Raw genomic sequence first — 8,183 nt, forward strand, 5'->3', positions numbered from 1 at the left:
ACTTGTTATGTATTAGAGAGCTGGACAATGACAAAGAATTATAGAAGAATAATTGATGCCTTTGAGTTGTGGTGCTGGAGAAGAGTCTCGAACATACCATGGACCACCAAGAAAACAAACAGATCTGTCTTGGGGAGAGTGAAACCAAGCTTCTCCTTGGAAGCTAGGATTTTGAAGCTCCATCTTACATACTTGAGGCATGTGACCAGGAGGACTGGTCCTTAGAGAAGGACATCATGCTCAGCAGAGTGGAGGGACAGTACAAGAGAGGAAGACCCCAGATGAGATGGATTGATACAGTGACTAGAGCAAATAGGGATAGGTGTGTCAGAGTCAGTGAGACTGGACCAGGACAGGGCAGGCTTCAGAGCTATTGTACATAGGGGCTCTATGAGTCACATGTGACTCAATGGCACATAACAACAAGACAACCCTTCAGGCTTCAAGTGATTGTCTATTTCATTTGGTGGAAGGCATATGTTGTTGTTAGGTGCTGTCAAATTGAGTACAACCCATAATGACTATATGAACAACTGATCTGAACCCTGTCTATTCTGTACCACCCTTAATCTCTGACACACTCAAGCCCATTGCTGCAGTCACTGTGTCAGTCCACTTGGTTGTAGGTCTTCTTCTCTTTCACCATCTCTCCACCTTTCTGAGCATGATGTCCCTTTCCAAGGAATAGTCTCTCCTAGCAACACACCCAAAGTATAAGAGATCAAGTTTTGTCTCCAAGGAACACTCTGCATCTTTCCCAAGACATATCTGATCTTTTGACAGTCCATGGGATCATTAGCACATTTTCCCAACACCACAATTCAGGAATCAATTCTTCTGTCATCCTTATTCATTGTCCAGCTCTCAGATTCACAGCAAGTGATTTAAAGTGGCCTGAGTCAGGTGTACCTTAATTCTCAAACTGACATCATTGCTCCTCAATAATTTGGAGAGGTCCCTGACTGCAGATTTTTCCAGTGCAATACATATCCTGATCTACTGACTGCTGGTACTGAGAGTACTTACCTATGGATCAAAGTGAGATGAAGCCATTGACTGTTTAAATCTTTTGTACTTCTATCATGATGTCTAGCATCTATCTATCTATCATCCATTAAGACAAGAAAGAAAAACCAAATGGTTGGAGATTCTGAAAATTGCATTTGAGCATTGAGAAGCCAAAACAAAGGGAAAAGTTTTTGATGCGAAAGAAGTTAACAGAAGATATCACAGGGCAGCTCGAGAAGGCAAAGTATTAACAATGGAATGTGTAGGGAACAAGAATGAGAGAATATAAAGGGAAAACTCACTCAGCATTTCTCAAGCTAAAAGACTTAAAAAACAAGTGTCCAGTTAATGAACTAGGGACCTGTCTTTAAAAAGCTCTTGGTGTGGGCTGGACTTTTCTCCTGCCTGGAGCACTAGACTGAGGCCCAGTTGCCTGGAGGCCCCTGTATCTCTGTCTGGAGGCCTCAGCTCCTCTGCTTAGTGGCCCTAGCCCCGCCACCTGGACTCCCAAACATGCCACCTGGAGGACCTGACCCCACTGCCTGGCCACTCCCACCAGCCCCCTGTATGTTCCAACCTCACCACCTGGAGGACCTGGCCTTGCAAACCCAACTCCTGCCTGCTGTCTGGAAGCCCTGCCACCAGGATGCCCTGCTACCTGGAAGTCAACCTGCTGTCACTCTTCTGAACTGTACCAGGGACAGCAATGTCATAGGTAAACTCATTTCATTTTCCTCCCAGAGCTTGAGCTGCCTTTAGCCCTGGGCACCTTGGACCCACCTAGCCTAGCTGCAGCAGTTGCCTGACAGAGAAGGCTGTTAATTCGCAGGGGCCATATCTCTTCCCAACTTACACAAGTCTTCCCTTGAGTCAAAAATTCAGAGAGAAACTCAGGCAGGGTAGCTGCTCTTCCATCCTCTGGAGAGTGACTTCCTGAGCCAAAGTTTTCAGACCAAGAGCCTACTACGGTCTCAGGCATGGGGAAACTCTATCCTAGCAATGTTACAGAAGAAGCAGACTACCTCACACCCTACACAAACCCAAAGCAAGATGTCACCCCCAAAAGTGACACAGTATCAATGTATTTTCTGAAGCCAGGAAGTCTGATGGAACTTTCTGACACAGAATTTTAAAAAAATGATTGAATATTTTCAATGGGTAAAAGACAAAATTGAAGAATCACAGGACTCTGCAAGCAAAAACTAAGAGGAACTTAAAAAAATAAAACCACAATCCAAGACAATGCAGATAAAACAAATGAAGCAATAGAGGCTCTGGAAAAACAAGAAACCACAATCCAGAATATGAGGAACAATGTCTTAGATATTGTCAACATATTGGAGGGACATATGAACAAAGTTGAAGAGACGGAACGCAGAATCAGTGATATAGAAGATAGAATTGTTGCCATTGATCTGCTAGAACAAAAAGCAGAATTGAAAAGGAAGGAAAAAGAAGAAAGCCTAAGAATAATGTGGGACACCATCAAGAGAAATAACGTGCATATTCAGAATCCCAGAACAGGAAGAAGCAGGTAAAAGCCCTGAGAAAGTTGTGGAAGAATTACTAGAAGAAAATTTTCCAGGCATAATGAAGAAAGAGAGACTATATATTGAAGAAGCTGAGTGAACACCATATAGAGACCCCAAAAGAAAAACAGAAAGGCATTTGCCAGACCCAAAGATGAGAGAATTCTGAAAGCAGTTAGGGAGAAACAAAGAGTAATCTATAAGGGAGAGCAAATAATAAGTTCTGATTTCTCAGTAGAAACCAGGTGAGCAAGAAGACAGTGGAATGACATATATCAAACACTCAAAGAGCACAACTGTCAACCAAGAATGCTGTACCCAGAAAAACTCTCCATCAAATATGAAGGAGAGACCAAGATGTTCCCAGAAAAAAGAACTTAAGGGAGTTTGTAAAAACAAGACCAGCTTTGCAGGAAACACTGAGAGATGTCCTTCTTACTGAGTTGCCACAGAAAGCAGATGGACCAAAATAACCAGCAACAACACCAAAAAGAACTCAACAAAATAATAGCAATAAAACCTTGCCTCTAAATAATCACACTGAATGGGGTTTAAATGCACCACTGATGAGAAAAAGAGTAGCAGATTGGATAAAAAAACCAAAACCCATTAACATGCTGTAAAAAAGAGACACGCCTTACCTCTGTAAAAAAAAAAATAAATAAAAAAAAAGAGACACACCTTAAAAGTGAAGATAAAAAGACTAAAAATAAAAGGATGGGGAAAAACATACCAAGCAAATGGCAACCAGAAAACAAAGTATTAGTAGTGATATTAATCTCTGATAAAATAGATTTTTAACACAAAAACCATCACAAAGGAGAAGGAAGGTCACTATATAATGCTTGAAGGATCAATAGAACAAGAAGACATAACAATAAAAAAAGATCTATGCATCAGATGACAGAGCTGCAAAATAAACAAACATTAACAGAACTGAAAAAAGAAATAGACACTGTCACTGTAGTAGTAGCAGACTTCACTACCACTCCTCTCAAGAAAAGACAGAACTACTAGAAAGAAATTCAACAAAAATGCTGAAGAACTAAACCACACAATAAACCAACTCAACCTCATAGATATATAAAGGCTGATGCTTCCCCCCCCCCCCCCCCAAAATCACAATATACCTTCTTCTCCAATGTGCATGAAACATTCTCCAGAATAGATCACATTTTAGGTCTCAGGCAAGTATCTATAAACTAAAAAGATACAGAAGTAATACAAAAGCCCATACATTTGGAAGCTGAACAACACCTTGCTTGAACATGAATGGGTAACTTAAGAAATAAAAAAAAATGAAATTAAAATGTTTCTTGAAAAAATGACAAAGAAAACACAACTTACCAAACCACTGGGAAACAGCCAAAGCAGGAATTACAGGTAAATTTATAGCAATAAGCAAACACATCAAAAGGCAAGAAAAAATTATAATTGACTCTCTTACCCACCATCTCCAACAAATTAAAAAAGAACAGCAAGAAAACCTGACACTCTTTTAAAAAACTGAAATCATAATAAATAGGGCAGAAAGAAATGAAACAGAAAACAAAAACAATTGAAACCAGGATTTGGTTCTTTGAAAAGGTCAATAAAATTAACAAACCACTAGCAAAACTAATAAAGGAAAAGAAAGAAAAGACAAAAATAATTTAAATAAAAGAGAAAAGGGGCTATGTCACAACAGAACCAATTAAAATAAAACAGTTAACAATGGAATACTCTGAAAACTATACTCAAACAAATATGAAAACCTAGAAGAAATGGACAAATATTTAGAAACTCAAAACTTACCTAAACTGATTCAGACTGAAATTGAACACCTGGACAGACCATTACAAAAAAAGAAATTGAACAGGTAATAAAACAACTTACAGCAACAACAACAAAACAAAATAAAGACAAACAAAAAAAGCCCTGAACCAGATGGTTTTACAAGTGAATTTTATCAAATATTCAGAGAAGAGCTATCACTAATTTTACATCAAGTATTTCAGAAAATAGAAAAAGATGGAATTCTTCCAGAGTCATTCTATGAAGGAAACACATCCATGATACCAAAGGCAGGTAAAGACAACACCAAAATAGAAAACTATAGGCCAATATATCTTATGAACATAGATGCAAATCATGAATAAAATTCTGACCAATAGAATCCAACAGTACATTAAAAAAAAAATTCAACATGACCAAATGGGATTTATAACAGATATGCAAGGATGGTTCAACAAAAGACAAACAATCAGGACAATTAAAACAGACATTCGATGGGAGGGAAGAAGAACGACCTGGGAAGGAGGGCAGAGAAAACAGTGCAACAATGAATGAATGAAAACCCAAAATCTCTGTAAATGTTCACTTGGCCTTTGCTGTTCATCTCAGAGAGTTTTAAAAAGTAAAAAAAAAAAAAAGAAGAGACACAAGCATAGGAGGGAAACAGCTATATGAATATAGAGGTAGATATTGCAGTCATGCATCAAAGATTGTTAGGAATTATTAGAAGCCAGGAAGACGCAAAGGAAAATCTTCCCCAAGAGCCTCTGGATGGAGGATGGCCTTGCAAACACCTTGATTTCTAACCTGTGGCCTTTAGATCTGTGACACAATAAATTTTTTTTCTAAAAAAGAATGTAATCAGGGAAAACAAAGTTCTGTCTTATGGATGTGTGTGTGTGTGTGTGTGTGTGTGTACATGTAAAACTTTGATTCTCCTATTGATGCTGTTTTCTGATACCGATGTGGTTATGGAAACAGGAAAAGCCACAAGTAAGAAACAGTTAAAAACATCTCGGAGTTCAGTTAACATATTTTACTGCTTATGCAATGAGAAACTTCTCAATAAACCTATGAAGAAGGACCCTCAAAAACAAAACAAAATAAAACTAATAAAATTTAATAATAATTAAAAAAAACACAACAAACTTCTAAGACACTAATGAGACAAGAATTGGGAAAAATCATATTAACGAGGCAGGATGCAATCTAGAGGATTAGGTCATTTCTTGATTCAATTTCTTTTGAGATATAAAAGAAATTAAACAAGCAGAGATAAAAAAGCTCTTGGTGCAACCAACTAAGAAGAGCTGGGAATGGGTTGTCTTTTGGACCCATGGTTCCTACCCTGAGACCCTCCTAGACCTAGGGAAAAAATTGATGCCAAAACTATCGGAGATCTTAAGATTCTGAATAACAAGGACCATCTACCAGAGCCAACACAAAGTGAAAGCCTTTTCCTAGAGTTGATGCCCCAGACTTACAGCCTCCTAAACCATTACTGTTTTTGTTAGGTGCTATCAAATTGAGTACAACTCATAGTGACCCTAGGGATAACAGACCTGAACCCTTGTCTTATCTTGTGCCATTTTCCCAATGTCTGACACACCTAAACTATTAGAAAATAAATTTATTTTTGTTAAAGCCGAAAAAAAAGGCAATCAATGTAATTCATCACATTAATAAAGCAAAGAAAAAGAACCATATGATCCTATCAATTGATGCATAAAAGGTCTTTGACAAAATCCAACACCCTTTTCTGGGTAAAACACTCAACAAAATAGAAATAGAGGGGAATTTCCTCAACATAGTAAAAAGTATATAAACAAACCCCAGATCCAACATTGTTCTCAATGGAGAGAGATTAAAGACATTCCTATTGAGAACAGGAACTAGGCAAGGATGCCTACTATCACCTGTCCTGTTCAATATTGTATTGGAAGTCTTAGAGATAACAATAAGACAAGAGAAGAAAATAAGAGGTCTCCAATTGTCAAAGGGGAGATAAAATTACCTCTATATGCGGACAATATGATAGTATACTTAGAAAACCCTACTCAGCAAGAAAACGACTGTACATAGTCAATCAGTCAGCAAAATGGCAGGATACAAGATCAACATACAAAAATCAGTTGGATTTCTCAACAGTGACAAAGAGAATACAGAACTGGAGCTAAAAAAAACCACCCACAAACCAAAACAACCAATACCCATCACAATAGCTAAGCACAAGATTAAATACTTGGGAGTAAATCTAACTAGAAACACAAAAGACCTATTCAAAAAATTACAAACATTACTAAAAGAAACAAAAAGAGACCTGAAGAAACAGAAGAATATATCAGGCTCTTGGATAGGAAGACTCAATATTGTAAAAATGATAGTTATACCAAATGCAATCTACAAGTTCAATACAATCCCAATACAAATACCAATTCCATTCTTCAACAAGATGGAAAAGGCAATTTCCAATTTCATCTGGAATGGAAAGAGACCCTGAGTAAGCAAAGCACTCCTGAAAAAGAGGAAAAAGGTAGGAGGCATCTCCTTCTGGATCTCAAATCCTACTCCACAGCAATGGTGGTCAAGACAGTGTGGTACTGGTGCAGTGACAGACACACAGATCAGTGGAACAGAATTGAAAATCCAGAAATCAGCTCATTTACCTATTTTTGACAAGGAGATGAAACCAGTTAACTGGAGAAATAAAAGACTATTTAACAAATGGCAAAATTGGAAATCTATCTGTAGAAAACTCATGCAAGACCCACACCTTACACCATACACAAATACCAACTCAAAGTGGATCAAGGACCTAGGAGTAAAACCAAGGACTATATATAAACAGGACTCAGAAAAGTTTGGACGAACTCTAGAAGCCCTAATCCACAACATGAACCGTCTCCCAAGCATCCTGAAAAACCTACAATCAGGAGAAAATAAAATAGATGAATGGGATCGTCTAAGAATCAAATCCCTATGCACATCAAAAAACTTCTCCAACAGGGTAAAAAGGAAAGCTACAGACTGGGGGTGGAAATATTTGGTAATGATGCCAGGGATGTGTCCTATCTCCGTACCTTTTCAATCTATATGCAGAACAGATGATCTGCCTGGGAGGCCGGGCTCTATGAGGAGAAATGTGGAGGAAGACTCATCAACAATCTGTGTTATGCAGGTAACACAATCCTGCCTGCTGAAGCTAAGGAGGACCTGAAGTACCTGCTGCAGAAGGTCAAGGACTGCGGTCTTCAATATGTATTGAATCTATCAAGTAAACAAAGCTTCTCACCTCCGGCTGATTGGCGGCATTGTGATGGATGGTGAAGAGATTGAGATTGTAACCAGCTTTAGTTTACTTGGCTCCACAATCATCACTCTTGACACCAGCAGCGAGGAAATGAAAAGATGCATTGCATTGGAAAAGTCTGCTGTCAGAGACCTCTCTAGAGTACTGAAGAGCAATGGCATCAGTCTGTAGCCTAAAGTGTGCCTGACACAGGCCATGATCTTTGCAATCCCTTGTTATGTATCAGAGAGCTGGACAATGACTAGGGATGACAGAATTGATGCCTCTGAGTTGTGGTGTTGGATAACTGACTATTCTATGCACTGCTAAGAGAATAAACAGGTTTGTCCCAGAGAGGGTTAAACCAAGCTGTCCTTGGAGGCAAGGATTCTGAAGCTTCATCTGATATACTTTGGACATGTTGTAAGGAAGGACCGGTCCTTGGAGAGAGACGTCATGCTTGGGAGAGTGGAGAAACAGTGTACTTTAGAAAGACCCTCGATGAGATGGATTGATTCAGTGACTGGGGTAATGGGGGTTCGTATATCAGAGATAGTAAGATTGGCACAGGATAGAGCAGGGTT

The sequence above is a fragment of the Elephantulus edwardii genome, unplaced genomic scaffold (assembly GCF_000299155.1).
Source record: "Elephantulus edwardii isolate Elephantulus edwardi_28Jun2011 unplaced genomic scaffold, EleEdw1.0 scaffold00013, whole genome shotgun sequence".
In the NCBI taxonomy this organism is placed as follows: domain Eukaryota; kingdom Metazoa; phylum Chordata; class Mammalia; order Macroscelidea; family Macroscelididae; genus Elephantulus; species Elephantulus edwardii.